This window comes from Petaurus breviceps, unplaced genomic scaffold, assembly GCF_028583685.1.
Source record: "Petaurus breviceps papuanus isolate PSGF00001 unplaced genomic scaffold, PetGlider_PUasm1.0 38, whole genome shotgun sequence".
Taxonomy (NCBI): domain Eukaryota; kingdom Metazoa; phylum Chordata; class Mammalia; order Diprotodontia; family Petauridae; genus Petaurus; species Petaurus breviceps.
The window spans coordinates 48,264,800-48,282,889 of record NW_027186304.1 but is presented as its reverse complement, the minus strand read 5'-3'; the positions used below and the strand labels follow the sequence as shown (position 1 = coordinate 48,282,889).

The window sequence follows — 18,090 nt, the reverse complement described above, 5'->3', positions numbered from 1 at the left end:
GCCTTCCTATTCTTCCCCTCCATTGTAACCATTTTCCCTTGCCTCTTCTATATGAGATAGTTTACCCCATTCTGTCTCTCCCCATCTCCTCTCATTATATTCCTCTCTCACCTCTTAATTTCATCTTTTCAGTATCATCCCTTTGTTAAATTGGTCCCGTGCCCTCGATCTCTGTATACCTGTAAACATATATACACACATTCACATTTGTATTCATATGCCCATATATCCTCATATATAGACATATATATTTCTATTCCCTTCAACTACTGAGAAAAGTTTCATAAGTTACAATTATTGTTTTTCCATGTAGGAATGTTAATAGTTCAACTTTAATGAGTTCCTTATGATTTCTTTTCCCTGTTTACCTTCTCATGCTTCTCTTGCTTCTTGTATCTGAATGTCAAATTTTCTATTCAACTCTGTTTTTTTTCAGCAAGAATGCTTGAAAGTCCTCTATGCCACTGAATGACCATATTTTCCCCTGAAACATGATACTAATGATACTTTTGCTGGGTAGGTGATTCTTGGTTTTAATCCCAGCTCATTGGATGTCTGGAATATCATATTCCAAGCCCTTTGATCCCTCAGTGTAGAAGCTGCCAGATCCTGGGTTATCCTGATTGTGTTTCCACAATATTCAAATTGTTTCTTCCTGGCTGCTTGTAATATTCTCTCCTTAATCTGGGAATTCTGGAACCTGGCTATAATATTCCTAGGAGTTTTCTTTTTGGGATCTTTTTCAGGAAGTGATCGGTGGATTCTTTCAACCTCTATTTTGCCCTCTGGTTCTAAAACATCAGGGCAGTTTTCTTTGAGAACTTCCTGGAGAATGATTTCTAGGTTCTTACTTTGGTCATGGCTTTCAGGTAGCCCAATAATTTTTAAATTCTCTCTCCTGGATCTATTTTCCAGGTCAGTGGTTTTTCCCATGAGATATTTCACATTGCCTTCTATTCTTTCATTTGTTTGGATCTGTTTAACAGCATCTTGATTTCCCATAAAGTCATTAGCTTCCATTTGCTCCAAGCTAATTCTGAAGTAATGATTCTCCTCATTGAGCTTTTGAGATTCTTTTTCTGTCTGGCAAATTCGGCTTTTTAAGGCATTCTTCTCCTCATTGGCTTTTTGAGCCTCTTTTGCCATTTGAGTTAGTCTCTTTTTTAAGGTGGTATTTTCTTCAGTCAGGCTGTTGACTCTCATTTTGTAATTTTCTTGGGTCGTTCTCATTTCTCTTCCCAATTTTTCCTCCACTTCTCTTATCTGCTTCTTAAGGTCCTCTATGGCCTGTAAGCACTCTTATTTTCCTTAGAAGCTTTTGGTGCAGGAGTTCTCCACTGTCTTCCTCCTGTTCCATGCTTTTCTCCTTTTTGTCCCCAAATAGGAGTCTAATGTTGGGATCTTGTGTCTGCTTTGTTTCCTTTGCCTGGTCATGTCGCCCTTCAGTCACTTGACCCCTGGGCTTTTTACCACAGTAGGACTCTGCCACCAGACAGGGGAGCTTTTGTCCCAAATGCTGGGGTTTTCTCAGCTGCCGGAGGTATTAGATGGGTGCCCTCTCTGAGGTCTCCACACACTCTGGCAGGCTGGACACATACCCCAGGACCTCCACCCTAGACTGCAATCCAGATCCAAGAAGATTAAAGCAAGAGCAATTACCCCTCAGACTGGTGCTTGGTCCCCCTACACTGTGCAGGCCAGGAGCTGAAGCTGCCACATGGTGCTGGCTGTCTGTGCTGTCTCAAAGGCTTCTCGCCCCAGGGGCAAGCACTCCCACTTACTGGGTCCCAAAGTCCAGACTGCACTGACCTCTCACTTTGTCCTTCACGTCTATGTGTTGATACATCTGGAAACGGCCACAGCTGCTGCTGAACTGGAGTCCCTCAGGCCGGCAGCTGGTCAGGCCCGCCCTGGGGCTAAAGCCTCAACGTGGGGCTGGGCTCGGCTGCCATAGCACTGCGCTGGCCGATTCCTGCTGGCCTTCCAGGCTGTCTTCAGCGGGAGGTTAGCTTCTCTGTGTCATTTTGTGGGTTCTGCAGCTCCAAAGTTTGTTTAGAGTCCCCTTTTACATGGATTGGGGAGGGTGGAAGCCGGAGCCCAGTGGAGGTCCTGCTTCTACTCCGCCATCTTGACTCCCATTCCTTGCTTTTCTTCCACGTCCACCTCTTCAAGAAGGTATTAGCAGGGGTGGGTAGGTGGCACAGAGCACCGGCTCTGGAGTCAGGAGGACCTGAGTTCAAATCCGGCCTCAGACACTTAACACAAAAATTAGCCATGTGACCTTGGGCAAGTCACTCATCCCCAACTGCTCTCCAAAAAGCAAAAAAAAAAAAATTAAGAAAAAAAGAAGCTATTAGCATTTCCTGTCCCCAAAACAATTACTTTGTATTTATTCATGTTATGGCTATTTTTCATATGTTTATATATGTTCATGTAATCACCAACAATAGAATGTAAGTTTAATTTTTTTCTTTGTAACTTCCATGCCTGCACAATGCCTTACACAAAATAGATGCTTAATAAACATTTCTGGTTTGATTTCTAGCTTGAAATGAACCTTTTGATTTTTCAAGTCTCTGTTTATTCCTTGTAGGACCTCTCTTCTCCAAGTGCAGCAAAGTACATAAATATCATTTAACATATGTAGAAATATGAAAATCATACAAATAACCATGAACATCATCTTGTAGCTATAGTCAGGATTCCTAGGAAAAAAGTCTCTTCTTTTTAGAGTCTTGAATAATGAAGGGACTAATGCAGGCTGAGAAAAGGGTCTGCTCCTGAAGCATAACAAACGGGTATGGGCAAGCTTGGGCAAGCATATGTACATAGTTGTGGAAGCATGATCAGCACACTGGAGGAGAGATTTGGTGGATATGCTGAGTCTTCCTTTTCTCACTCCTTATTTCCCCTTCACTGCCTACAAACATTCTTTATGCAACTTTAGATAGAGTTCTCCTAGATACAAATCAATCCATGGAACCTGTGGGTAGAAACTTAGCCAGACTATAACGTTCATATGTGTATAAAGAAAAGAACATTTGCCTTCATCTACGTATCAGAAAACTCTGACTGAAAAAGTGGTTTCATTGACTTTTTGGGTATTTTTAAGAGCTGTGGGTGTATTCCACTCTTAATCTGGGAGTTCCTCTCAGTTAGCAAGCACTAACCAAACAGGGCTGTGGATTTTCCTTAAGGCTGAAAACAAGATCCTGCCTGTTGTCTCGTGTGAATCTTGACTATGCAATCCAAACCTCCAGTCCATATAAACATTGACTGATATATGTTGCCTAGTAATGCAATGTAATCCAAGCCAGGATGTTTCGTACATGGGGATGTAAAAAGTGAAGGAAAGACATTTAGGGCATTCCCAACTAAACACCATTTTGTGTATGCTTTCCATTCTGCCAGAGCTGAGGAGATTAGCAGTAGTGACAGTTACATATACTCAGTCTCAAAAAAGAGGCTGTGAATGATGAGTACTTTTTTCTTATTTCAAAACTCTGAGTCAAGGCCCTGGAAACAATAGTCTAGAACTGTGATTTTTATCAATACCAGCACATACGTATGTATGCATATATACAGAAAGACAGACATACCCACTATCAGTAGAAAGTGCATACCCACTTGGGAACACACACATGGGATCCACAAATGCTGAGGATGGGGTGGGGAGCCTGCGGCCTTGAGGCCACATGTGGCCTTCTATGTCCTTGGGTGTGGCCTTTTGACTGACTCCAAATTTTACAAACAAATCTTTTTATTAAGGGGATTTGTTCAGTGAAGTTTAAATTCAGTCAAAGGACTGCACTTGAGGACCTAGAGGGCCACATGTGGCCTTGAGGCCGCAGGTTCCCACCCCTGTCCTAGGATATTTCCAGGCCATAAGTCTATAAAAACAAGACATCCATGTAAATGAAACACATATAGGGAATGTATGGGTCCACCTGGGGTATACATATGGAATGATACACCAATAGGGACCATATGGTCAGATGTACATGGGAGGAAGTTAAAATTATCCTCTAATGCTGTAAAGTCACAGCTGTCTTCTTTCACCTATTAGATTATAAGCTCCTTGGGGGCAAGGACTTCCTTTTCCCTCTTTTGTATCCCTAGCACTTAGCAGTATCTGACATGTGGTAGACTCTTTTTTTATAAGCAGTTGGGATTAAATAACTGGCTCAAGGTTACATGGCCAGTTATTTTGTGTGGGTGCCAAGTATCTGAGGCCGGAACCGATCCTGGGTCTCCCAATGCCAGGGCCAGCGCTCTTACTTACTGCTCCACCTGGCTGCCCAACTCTTAATAGATGTTAATTAATCAATTATTGATTGATTGGGCCATGTCCACTGATGGCTTTGCATGGACACAGACTTCACTGGGAGGTTCTTTGCTAGTCTTGTGGTTGTTTCTAGGCATTACTCTATGAGGCATGCAATTGTAGAATTTCTCTCTGTTGTCAGCTGTGGTACTTAACTAAAGTGCTACTTATTCCCCATAAGGTGGGTTCTGCTATTTCTCCTTTAAACTTGATCACAAAGGATTAATCTTCAACTCCTTTAGTGATAGACACAAACCTTATAAATCAACAAGTCAACTCAACAAGCATTTATTAAGCATCTACTATATGCCAGGAGGTGTGTGCTTCATTCTGGGGAGAGAAGAAAAATTAGTCCCTGCCCTCAAGAAGTGCACAATCTAATGGGCAAAAACAGCATTCAGATAAATATGTATAAACAAGATCTACATGATACAGTGGAGATAATCTCAGAGGGAAGGAATTAATGTTAAGGAAAACTGGAAAAGTTTTCTTGTAGAAGGTAGGAATTTAGTTGAGAATTCAAGGAAGCCAAAGAAACCATGAGATAAAAGTGAGGAGGGAGAGAATTCCAGGTAGGCAGTACAGCCCAGAGAAAATACATAGATTTGGGGATCAGAGTTAAGATGGCAGAGTAGAAACAGGACTTCCACAGGGCTCTGGCTTCCACCTCCCCCAATTCATGTAAAAGGGGACTCTGAACAAACTTTGGAGCTACAGAACCCACAATATGACACGGAGAAGCCAACCTCCCACTGAGGACAGCCCAGCAGGCTGGCAGGAATCTGCCAGTTAAGCACTCGGGTAGCTGACCCCAGCCTTGCACATGCCAAAGGTTTTAGCCCCAGGGCAGGCCTGATCAACCACCAGCTGAAGGGACTTCAGATCACCAGCAGCTGTAGCAGTTTCCAGAATTATCAACACATAGATGCTAAGGATATGGGATCCAGTAGTTGGGAGTGTGGTCGGCCTTTGCCCCCAGGGTGAGAAGCCGTTGAGGTGCTGTGCTGTGCAGCCACCCCCATGTGGCAGCTTCAACTCCTGGCTTACAGAGTGTAGGGGGACCAAGTGACCAGTCTGAGGGGTAATTGCTATTGCTTTAACTTGCTTGGATCTGGATTGTGGTCTAGGGTGGAGATCCTGGGGTATGTGACCAGCTTGCAAGAGCTTGTGGAGGCTTCAGAGAGGGCATCCAACTAATACCTCCGGCAGCTGAGAAAACCCCAGTGTTTGGGACGAAAGCTCCCCTGTCTGGTGGCAGAGTCCTACTGTGGTAAAAAGCCCAGGGGTCAAGTGATTGAGTGGTGACATGAGCAGGCAAAGGAAGCAAAATAAACAGAGCAACACAACTTTACACTCCTATTTTGGTGAGAAAAAGGATCAAAGCGTGGAACAGGAGGAAGACAGTGAAGTCAGAACTCCTACACCAAAAGCTTCAAAGAAAAATATGAGCTGGTTACAGGCAATAGAGGACCTTAAGAAGCAAATAAGAGAAGGGGAGAAAAAGTTGGGAAGAGAAATGAGAATGATGCAAAAAAAATTATGAAATGAGAGTCAACAGTGTGACTGAGGAAAATAACACCTTAAAAAATAGACTAATTCAAATGGCAAAAGATCCTCAAAAAGACAATGAGGAGAAGAATGCCTTAAAAAGCCAAATTTGCCAGACAGAAAAAGAATCTCAAAAGCTCAATGAGGAGAATCATTCCTTCAGAATTAGATTAGAGCAAATGGAAGCTAATGACTTTATGAGAGATCAAGATGCTGTTAAACAGATCCAAACAAATGAAAGAATAGAAGGTAATGTAAAATATCTCATGGGGAAAACCACTGACCTGGAAAATAGATGTAGGAGAGAGAATTTAAAAATTATTGGACTACCTGAAAGCCATGATCAAAGTAAGAACCTAGAAATCATTCTCCAGGAAGTTCTCAAAGAAAACTGCCCTGATGTTTTAGAACCAGAGGGCAAAATAGAGGTTGAAAGAATCCACCAATCACCTCCTGAAAAAGATCCCAAAAAGAAAACTCCTAGGAATATTATAGCCAGGTTCCAGAATTCCCAGTTTAAGGAGAGAATATTAGAAGCAGCCAGGAAGAAACAATTTGAATTTTGTGGAAACACAATCAGGATAACCCAGGATCTGGCAGCTTCTACACTGAGGGATCGTAGGGATTGGAATATGATATTCCAGAGGTCAAAGAAGCTGGGATTAAAACCAAGAATCACCTACCCAGCAAAACTGAGTATCATGTTTCAGGGGAAAATATGGTCATTCAGTGGAATACAGGACTTTCAAGCATTCTTTTTTTTTTTTTTTTTAAGCAATCGGGGTTAAGTAACTTGCACAAGGTTACACGGCCAGTTATTTCTGGGTGTGGTGCTGAGTGTCTGAGCCCGGGATTCGATCTCCAGGTCGTCCCAACACTGGAGCCGGTGCTCTTACTCGCTGAGCCACCTGGCCGCCCCTAACCAGTTGGGGTTAAGTAACTTGCTCAAGGTTACACGGCCAGGTGTTTCTGGGTGGGTGCTAAGTGTCCGAGCCCGGGATTCGATCTCCAGGTCTTCTCAACACTGAAGCCGGTGCTCTTACTTGCTGTGCTACCTGGCCGCCCACTTTCAAGCATTCTTGCTGAAAAAACCAGAGTTGAATAGAAAATTTGACATTCAGATACAAGAAGCAAGAGAAGCATGAGAAGGTAAACAGGGAAAAGAAATTATAAGTAACTTATCAAAGTTGAACTATTTACATTCCTGCATGGAAAAACGATAATTATAACTGATGAAAATTTTCTCAGTATGAAAATAGTTGAAGGGATATATATGTATATATATATATATATGCCCATATACCCTCCCATATAGACATCATATATATATGTTGTCTATATGGGAGGGTATATGGGCGTATCAATACATATGTGAATGTGTATACATGTGCATACATGTTTACAGGTATACATAGATAGAGGGCACAGGACCAATTTAATAGAAAGGGATGATATTTAAAAGGTGAAATTAAGAGGTGAGAGAGGAATATAATGAGAGGAGATGGGGAGAGACAGAATGGGGTAAACTATCTCATATAGAAGAGGCAAGGGAAAATGGTTACAATGGAGGAGAAGAACAAGAAGGCAAAAGGGAATGGGTCAACCTTATTCTCACTGAATTTGGCTCAGGGAGGGAATGACATACACACTAAATAGGGTATAATACCCTACAGGAGAGTAGGGGGGAAGGGGATGAGAGGAGGGATGATGGAAGGGAGGGCAGGCTGGGGGAAAGGGAAGTTGGAAGCACCCATTTTTGAAAAGGGACAGGATCAAAGTAGAGAATAGAACAAGTGGGAGGTGGTATAGGAGGGAAGGAAATATAGTCAGTCTTTCACAATGTATCTACTATGGTAATGTTTTGCATAGCTACACATGTGCAACCAATACTGAATTGCTTTTCTTCCCAGTAAGGGTGGGTGACAAGGGAGGAAGGGAATGAATCTGGAATTTAAAATTTTAAAATAAAATGTTAAAAAATATTTATATATACTATTATTAATACTATTTTACATGTAATTGGGAAACAAGATATACAGGCACTTGGGCATAGAGATCTACCATTCCCTACTGGAAAAGTCGAAGGGTTTATGGTAGAAGATATGAGAGAGAGCAGATTAGAGGAGGAGATATCCTGTGGGACTGCTATTTTGGAGCAGTGGGTAGGGGAGAAAGGGGAGAAAATTTGTAACTCAAAATCTGGTGGAAATGAATGATGTAAACCAGAAGTTAATAAAGCATTTGAAAAGAAAAAACCAAAAAAGAAAATACACAGATTTGGGGGATGGATTATATTGTACAAGAACCATCAAGGGGGCCAAAGTCATTGTATTATAAAGTAGGTAGAGAGGAGGAAGACAGAAGAAGAGTAGGAAAGTGGGAAGAGGTCACATTATATAGGGCTTCAAAAACCAAACAGAGGGTTTTGTATTTGATCTTTGAGACAATAAGGAACCTACAGAATGTATTAAGTGGGAGAATGGTATTGTCAGACTTGCATTTGAGGAAGATCACACTGATAGCCCAGCGGAGGATAGATTGGAGGAGGGAGAGACTTATGGAAGGGAGATAAACCACCATGCTGCCACAATAAATTCAGGCACAATCCAGCAATACAACTTCTAGGGCTGCATCCCAAACAGATCATACAAATGGGAAAAGGACCCACATGTACAAAAATATTTATAGCAAGTCCTTTTTTTTTTTTTGGAGGGCAATTGGGGTTAAGTGACTTGCCCAGGGTCACATGGCTAGTTTTTGTTTTAAGTGTCTGAGGCCGCATTTGAACTCAGGTCCTCCTGACTCCAGGGCCGGTGCTCTATTTACTGCACCACCTAGCCACCCCATTTTTTTTTTGCCTTTTGGAGGGCAATTGGGGTTAAGTAACTTGGCCCAGGTTACACGTCTAGTTTTTTTGTTTGTTTGTGTGGGTGTTAAGTGTCTTAGGCCGGAACTGAACTCAGGTTGTCCTGACTCTGGGGGACCAGCACTTTACACACTGTGCCACTTAGCCGCCCTACAGCAGTTCTTTTTGTGGTGGCAAAGAATTGGAAATTGAAGGGATACCCATCAATTGGGGAGTGGCTGAACAAGTTGTGGTATATGAAGGTAATGGAATACTATTGTGCTATAAGAAATGAGGAGCAGGAGGACTTCAGAAAAACCTGGAAAGACTTACATGAACTGATGTTGAGTTAAGTGAACATAATCAGAAGAATATTTTACACAGTTACAACCACATTGTGTGATGACTTTTTGCAGCAATGCAAGGTTCTAAGGCTCATGATGGAAAATGCTATCCACATCCAGAGAAAGAATTATGGAATTCGAATGCAGATCAAAGCATACTATTTGTTCTCTCTCTTTTTTGTTTTGTTTTGTTTCTTCTTTCTTGTGGTTCATTTCACAGGTTATAATTTGTCTTTACAATATGACTAATGTGAAAACATGTTTAATACGAATGTATATGTAGAGCCTATGTCAGATTGCATGCCATCTTGAAGAGGGGGGAGGGCAAGGAGGGGGAGAAAAATTAAATCTCAAAAGGCTGTGGAACTGAATGTTGTAAACTAAAAAGAGAAAATAAATTCAGGCACAAGGTGATGAGAGCCTGCACCAAGATGGTAGCAATATCAGAAGAGAAAAGGGAACATATGGAAAAGAGGTTATAAAGGTAAAATTTTTAGGACTTGGAAACTATTTGAATATGGGAAGTGAGAGATAATAGTAATGCTAATAATAAAGTTGTTAGCATTTTAATAGTGCCTAATATGTGCCAGATGTTGTGCTAAGTCTTTGAAATTATTATCTTATTTGTTCTGCACAACAACCCTGGAAAGTAGGTGCTTCATTTTTACAGTTGAGGAAACTGAGGCACATAGAGTTTAAATGACTTGCTCTAGGTCATACAGCAAGTAAATGAGGCTGGATTTGAACTCAGGTCTTCCTAACTCCACTTAGCTACCTACAGAGAATGAAGAATTAAGAGTATCTGAGTTGGGAGCCTGGATGATTGGAGTGTAGTTCCCTTGACCATCATAGGGAAATTAGGAAGAAGAGAGAGTTTGCAGAGAAAGATAATGAATTAGTTTTCAACATTTTGATTTTAAGATGACTAAGGGACATCCCAATTGAGATGTCTAGTAGGCAATTTGAGACAAGAAGTTAGCACATGGGTTAGAGATGGATAAATAGGCTTGAGAGTCATCTGCATAGAGATCATAATTGAAACCCATGGGACCTTAGGAGATCACGAAGTAAAATAATATAGAGGTAGAAGAGAAAAGAGCTCAGGATAGAGGCTTCCCTCCCTCCATTCACCATTAGCAGGCATGAGATAAATAAAGATCCATCAAAAGAGACTGAGAAAGAAGGGAATTAGGAGAAAGAAATGTCACAAAAACCTAGAGAGAAGAGAATACCAAAGAGAAAAGGGGTGATTGAAATTTGGCAATTAAGACATCATTGGTGATTTTATATATATATATATATATATGCATATAGATGATAGATAGATAGATAGATAGATAGATGATAGATAGATTGAGAGAGAGCAGTTTCAGTTGAATGATGAAGTCAGAAGCAAAACTCCAGAGAGTTATAAAGATAGGGGAAAGAAAGTGAAGGCACACCAACGATGATGGTCTTCTGAAGGAGTTTTGCCATGAAAGGTGGAATAGCTAGCAAGGATGAATGGATCAAGTGAAGTTTCCTTGAGGATGGAGGAGACATGGGCATGTTTGTAAGCTGCAGGGAAGCAGCCAGTAGATGGGGGGACGTTGCAGATTAGTGAGAAGGTGAATATGAAGAAGGAGCATCGTGCTGGAGAACACTACATAGAATGGACTTACTTGTGCTCATATAGAGGCTTACCTGGGCAAGGAGAAGGGCGACCTCTCAGTGTAAGATGGGCGAAGGAGGAGATAGTGGCAGAAGGCATCTAAGTCATGTGAGATGAAGAAGAGGGGATAAGAGGGAGCTCTCAGTGAAAAGTCTAAGTTGTTTTCCAGTGAAATATTAGCAAAGCTTTCAGATGAGGGAATGTAGAAGGGGGAAATTGTGGGAGGTTTGAAATGTTTTGGAAAAGTCACTGTAATAAGTGGGATAGTGAATTAACTAGAGAGGGATAAAAGGATTGCCCTGACAGTGTGAAACCTCAGTAGCATAAATTTGTAGTTGATACAATATCTATTTGATACAATTTCATGATTTTCTCTAGCTTTCTTCACCAATAGGTGAACAGGAGTTGAGGATGGTGGGAGTAAGGAAAAGGGGACACCAGAAGGAGAATAATCAATGAATTTCTCATTGTATTAGATGTGAATGGCTTCCCCCCCCCACAACCTCTAGAAGTTGATTTCTTTTTGAACATTGAACAGCCAGTTACCTAAGGAGAGCCTATGATCATTAAGTGTCTTTGAAGTTATTTCATCTTTCTAAGAAAATACATATTCTTTCCCTAAAGCTCCATCTAACTTTGGGTTAAAAAGTTCTTGTAAAGATTATTTTTTCTTTTCAATTGGGAGGGGTTAAGAAAGAGAGGAAGGCCAGAGAGAGGTCCTCCTCCCCCATAAATTGAAGGGAACAGAAGGAGGGTCAGAAGAAATTGCAGAAATGCAGGATGATGTTACTTTTTGAATTTATAATATACTTAAAAATAAAATCAATTAATTTATAACTCACAATTTCACACATAATCTTTACCTATTATACAATGTATTTGGAAATACTCATTTTAGGTGTTTGTTAATTTGAGAATAAAAAATTAAAAAGTCCTTACGATGTCTATCTTTTTCCTTTATTAGGCTCCTGTGCCATCAAAACTATTTTAAGGCTGGGTCAAAGTTTCTTCCAAAGGCACCTCAGTTTTCTTTAGTTCCAAATCCTCCAAATCTCTAGTAAAAATTAATTGGGGAAACAGAGGCAAGTAACACAAAAATCCAAGTGAATCCTTTGCTAGCAATCATCCCCTACCCCCATTTCAATCCTTTGTTGCAAAGTCCTTCTTTCCTTATGTATATATGGTCAGCAATAAACCTCCGAGGAGGGGTGGCCAGGTAGCACAGCGAGTAAGAGCACTGGCTCCAGTGTTGAGAAGACCTGGAGATCGAATCCCAGGCTCAGACACTTAGCACGCACCCAGAAACACCTGGCCCTGTGTAACCTTGAGCAAGTTACTTAACCCCGATTGCTTTAAAAAAAAAAAAAAACCTCCGAGGCTTTCTGCTATCCACACTTTAATACTTTAAATGATGCAGGATTCCATCAATGTTAGTACTCCCTCAATTGATGAAGATGGAAATCTCTCCTTACCTGTATTCATGAGAGGCTTTGAATAGTAGCTTAATCTGAAAGAAGCTGAAATGGGATATTATGTATACTAGCTAGTATTAAGAATCAACCTCTTATATCATCATAATGTATGACAATTAGGTCTCTAAAAAAGCATCTAAAGTTGCAGGGATAATTCAGTGTGGAAATTTTAAAACAATGGTGCTTCATATTTACAGCTAGTGTCTACTTACTAGGTTGTAAGTTATTTCTCAAATGGAAGAAAAACTAACAGATATCGGTCCAATGACTATAAAAGGGGCAAAGAGGCAGAGAGACAGCCATGATTTAGTAGGTCCTGTTCCTACTTACCAGTTCAGGTAAGTTCCCTTTTCCTAGCAGAGCAGAAGGCTTCCTAAAATTGCCTTTTAGGGCTAAAGGTGACAGTTTTAGCCCCTGTCAAAAATATTACTGTGATTTATCCAGTCTTGGAACTTTTGGCATTCCCTTCAAAGATTCAATCATATCCCTTCTCCAGCGTATCATCTTGTATAATTCTTGTCTGTGGGTTTCCACCTCCCTTGCTCCACCCACCCCCCACACCCTGCCATCATTCATCATAGATCAAGCCTCAAATGCTGCAGTTCTTGCAGTGTTGCTTTTAGTATCTCAGGATTATCACTAAAGTATTTGACACATTCATTGGACAGCTAGGTGGCTTAGTGGATAGTGGTCTGGGGCTGGAATCAGGAAGACTCATCTTCCTGAATTTGAATCTGGTCTCAGACTCTTGCTAGCTGTGTGATCCTGGGCAAGTCACTCAAACCTATTTGCCTCAGTTTCAGCATCTATAAAATGAACTGGAGAAGGAAATAGCAAACCATTCCAATATCTGTCAAATGGGGTGATGGAGAGTTGGACACAACTGACAATGACTGATCAATGACAAATTCATTGCAGGAAACCTGTTCTTTTAATTGCTTATTTGTGTTTCAGTGCTTTTGAAATGACTATGAAAGTATATGGACATTACAATGATTTTAGTGTAAACCTATAAATGCCCAGTTGGGGATTGGGAAAGGAAAGTTAAATGAGAGAGATTTCCTCAGTTCATCTAAGGGGGGGTGGTATTTGTGGTAAACTAGATAGAGAATTTTTGCAATGTCATTAATCTCTTTAGGATATAGACCTAGAAATGATATTGCTGGATCAAAGGTTATACACAGTTTAATAGCCCTTTGGGCATAGTTTCAAATTGCTATCCAGAATGGTTAAATCAGTTTACAACTCCACCAAGACTGCTTTCGTGTCCCAATTTTCCCACCTCCCTTTCAACATTTGTCTTTTTTCTTCTCATATAAATCAATCTGATATGTGCAAGGTGGTACCTCGGAGCTGTTTTAATTTGCATTTCTCTAATCAAAAAATAGAGCATTTTTTATATGACAATAGATAACTTTGATTGCTTCATTTGGAAGTTGCCTGCTCATATCCTTTGACTATTTATCATTTGGAAATGGCTCTTATTTTTATAAATTTGGTTCAATTTTCAATTAGGTCTTTATCAGAGAAAATGACAATTTTTTTTAATAATTATGATTACTGTGTATTTTCCTCCATCCTATTTTCCCCTTGTTTATTCTTCTCTCTCTCTCTCCTTTCACCCTGTCTCTTTTCAAAAGTGTTTTGTTTCTGACCACTGCCTTCACCAATATATCCTTCATTTTATTATCTCATTCCTACTTTAATATGGTAATATAGATATCTATACCCAACTGAGTGTGTATGTTATTACCTCTTTGAACCAATTTCAATCAGAGTACTCATGTCTCTTCCAACCTTAAAAAGCAAAACAAAGCAAAAACCCAACTGTCACTTGATCCATCCATACCCAATAGCTATTATCCCATATCTCTCCTACCTTTTATAGATAAACTCCTTGAAAATGCCATCTACAATAAATACCTCCACTTCCTTTCTTCTCACTCTCTTAACTTTCTACAATATGGCTTCTACCTCATCATTCAACCAAAGCTGCTTTCTCCAAAGTTACTAATGATCTCTTAATTGGCAAATCTAATGTTCTTTTCTCAATCTTCATCCTTGTTGACCTCTCTAAAGACTTTAACACACACACACACACACAAAATCACCTTCTCCTTGATAGTCTCTTCTCTTTAGGCTTTTGTGCCACTATTTTCTCTAGGTTTTCCTCCTATCTGATCACTCCATTCTTTTTCTCCTTTGCTGTACCTTCATCCATGTCATGCCCACTAGATCTGGACATCTCACAGGGATCTGTCCTAAGCCTTCTTCCCTTCCCATTCTATACTATTTCACTTGGTGATCTCATTAATGTCTATAGGTTCAATTATTACTTCTATGCTCTCAAATCTAGTTTTCTACCCTACTTTCTCTCTTGACTACCAGTTTCACATTCCTAACTGTTAAATGTGTGTTTTGAACTGAATTTCCTGTAGAAATCTTAAACTTCACATGTCCAAAAATGAACTCACAATAAATGTCTTTATTATGTTAGAAGATGCTTGAAGTGCAGTCTGATCATGTCATTCTCCCCTACTCAATAAACTCCAATAGATTACTGGCACCTCCAGGATCTAATATAAATCCTCTGGCATTCAAAACCCTTCACAACCTGCTACTTCTTACCTTTCCAGTCTGCTTACACCTTTCATACCCCATTCCCCACTTTTAATGCTTGATCCAGTGACACTGACCACTTTGTTGTTTCTCAACAAAACAAAAACCAAAACACTTCATCTCCTGACACTGGGCATTCTCCCTAGCCTAGAATTTATTTCCATTTCTTCACTTTCCCTATTTCCTTTGAAGTCCCAGTTAACATCTTATCTTCTGAAGGAAGCATTTCTTAATCTTCTTTAACTCTAGTGCCTTTATCATCTTGATTATTGCCAATTTATCCAGTTTTTATTGTATTTGTACATAGTTGTTTACATGTTGTGTTCTTCAATAGAACGAGTTCCTTGAAAATAGGGACTATTTTATTTCCCTTTCTTTGTAATCTCAGTGCCTACAATATAAATAGAATAAATGTTTATTGAGTGACTGAGCTGGAGAGCAATCAGAGGGAGGGGAACCAGGATGGTAAAGGGTTTTTTAGTTCATACTATATAAGTGTTACCTGAATATTGGGCAATATATAGTCTGAATAATAAAAGGCAGGTCAGGGCTGTAATATAGATAGCTACCATCAAGTGTTCGAAAACTGTTATGTGGAGGAGGGATTTGATTTACTTCGTTGGTCCTCAGAGAACAAAACCATGATAAATAAGTACAAAGAAGGTACAAAGAGGCCAATTTCAGTTGCTTTTTAATATCATCTTTTTTACCAATTGCCTGAGTGATCTTGGGATAGTCACTTCATCTCTCTGAGTCTCAGTTTTCTCATCTACAAAGTCTTGAGATTTGACTAGATGGTCTCTGAGGTTCTTTCCAACTCTCAACCTCTGAACCTAGGATGTTATGAATGATAGCTATGCAAAAATGCATTGGCTGGTGTTTTGAATGCAGTGAACTCGGGACAGAATCTGAAGACACCTTGCTTATAGGTGAATGCTTCTTTAGGGGACTACATTATAACATGTGAGGATAAATGAAAGTGGGGGAGGGGAACAAAGGAACAGATAAAAGTGAGTCATGAATCAGGGTCTGATTGAGGGCTAGAATGAGAAAAAGGTGACCTCTATGGTTTCATGAAGGGAAGAGACTACAAGGGGGTGGGTGAAAAATGGGGTGGTAGACAGATTGTAAAGAAGGGGAGGAAAGGAAGGCATCCTTTATTTTGGAGGTGGGAGGGGGTTCTACTGATGAATGCTCCTATGGGTGAAGAGGAGTGGTCAGTAAAGAGAGATGAGGACCTTACACTGGATGACACTGGAGACTGGGTGTTTGAAAAGTTTACTGCTCCTGAGAGGAAAGGGAGAGTTGAATACAGGAAGAATTTCAGGCAAATATAGGGGGAAGAGTCCATAAGAGAGGGTATAGATCAGTAGTAGGATGAAAAATCAGGAATGTGGGGTAGAGGTCTTGCCAGGGGACAGTGTCCACTCTGAGACCTGCAATAATGGACATTATTCTAGAATTGAGGCACAATGGAAAAGGAAAATGCACAGGGCAAGGTCTACAAGGCAGTGGAAGAAAGTATCTAGAAGAGAGGGCCTAGAATGGGTCCTTTGGGAGTTTTGATTGCATGAGAATGTGGAGAAAAGAGAAAGATCAGACAATTAAAGGGGTCAATCAGAGAATGAGAGTCTAAAGTAAAAAGAAGAAGAGATATACTGAAGAAAGTGAGAGAAATTCTTTTTGGAAAGGGGCATAAACATCAAAACTAATGAACCGTACTAACTAAAGAGGAGGAGATGAGGGGAAGATAACAAATGAGAAGAGAATAATAGGGTTGAGGGAAAAAGAGCCAGTGGGAACAGGGCCACCTTAAAAAAATAAAAAGATCAAGGTAACCAAAGGAACAGAATATTTTGTTTATAGCAGGTGGGAACTTAGAACTGAAAGACTTATGTGCAAATAAAATTAATGCATCTAGAGTAAGAAGGGAAGTAGTTGAGTGGGAAAAAGAAATTGCATCAACTTGGTATCCAATTGGGTTTGGTACCCAAAACATATAAACAATCAATAACCCCAACCACAACATATGTATATATTCACACACGTGTATATTTGTATATTATATATGCACACATCTATGTATTGACACACATATATACACACATACATATATGTGTATATACCAGAATGTATATGACATAGCCATCCCCCAACAGGTAAATGGTCAAAGGATATGAATAAGCTGTTCTCAAAAGAATTGAAAAGTATTCACAACCACATAAAAAAGTTCCAAATCACTAATAATAAGAGAAATGTAAATGAAAACAATCTCAAGATTTTAGTTCATAACCTATAAACTAGCAGAAATGACAAAAAATGGCAATAAACGTTGGAGGGGTTGTGGAATGAGAGACACATTGTGAAAGAATGATAAACTCATGATAATTAACACCTGCACATTTTGCTCTGATTCTTTTCGACCTTCCATGATGTGAAAATAAATAACACTGTTCAGAAACTTCCTTGAGAAACTCAACTATAACATGCTCTGTTGGCATCACCACTATTACAAAACAGCTGTAAGTGCTGGGAGGATTTGGTCCATTTACAAGAAGGCTAAGGGCACCTTTGCTGTGAAGGTTCTTTATAGGGTAGGAAAGAGTGAGAGAGGAGGTTACATTGTTTGGTTACTCCAAGCTCATCATTAGGTAGCCATCTCTAGTGCATGATGTCACTTCCCACCTGGAGGGCTGGTATGTCTCCACACCCATACAATCTTTTTTTTCCCCTTGCTGACACTGCCAATTTAGGGGGTGGTTTTTGTGATGCAGACTGATGTCTGTCAGGGACTGTATGTCATCCATCCATATATCACACAGGGAAGTTTTTGCATTCATAAGTGGTCATTAGGAATTCTGACTCCTAATGTTGACTCTGACACAGTCACACTGAGTAAGTTAACATTTTTTACAGAACTTAAATCACAGGTAGTTGGGTTGTTAGGTACAAGAACTTAGTAGCTTAACTTTACTAAGCTAGATTTCAGTTGTTTGACTTACATGGTCATTAAACATAGTTTCACCAACCTAGTGATTGTGAAGCAAGTTGTAAATGTCCTATATCGTTCCTCAAATGATCTAGACATTTAATAGCCAATAATTTAGTGTCGCTGATTTCCTTTGAGATAAATTTGCCCAGAGCTTATTGATTCTCCAATAATTCATGAGCCAATGAGATTTGTTCCAAGAAAGATAGAAGATAATTTGAAGGTACTGGATAGATACAGTGTGATAGTGATGATAGAAGGTGAATTGACCAGTCTCTCTATTAAGTATCACCATATT

At 40.0% G+C, this 18,090-nt stretch overlaps 1 protein-coding gene across 1 annotated transcript in view; it reads left to right on the top strand.

The window, feature by feature from the left end:
• The first annotated feature begins 3,325 nt into the window (after window positions 1-3,325).
• Window positions 3,326-18,090, top strand: part of LOC138170484 (desmocollin-3-like) — a 375,256-nt gene continuing 360,491 nt past the window's right edge. Inside the window, exon 1 of the mRNA XM_069099847.1 lies at window positions 3,326-3,337. The gene's annotated coding sequence lies outside the window, so the exon portion shown is untranslated. The remainder of the gene's footprint in view (window positions 3,338-18,090) is intronic.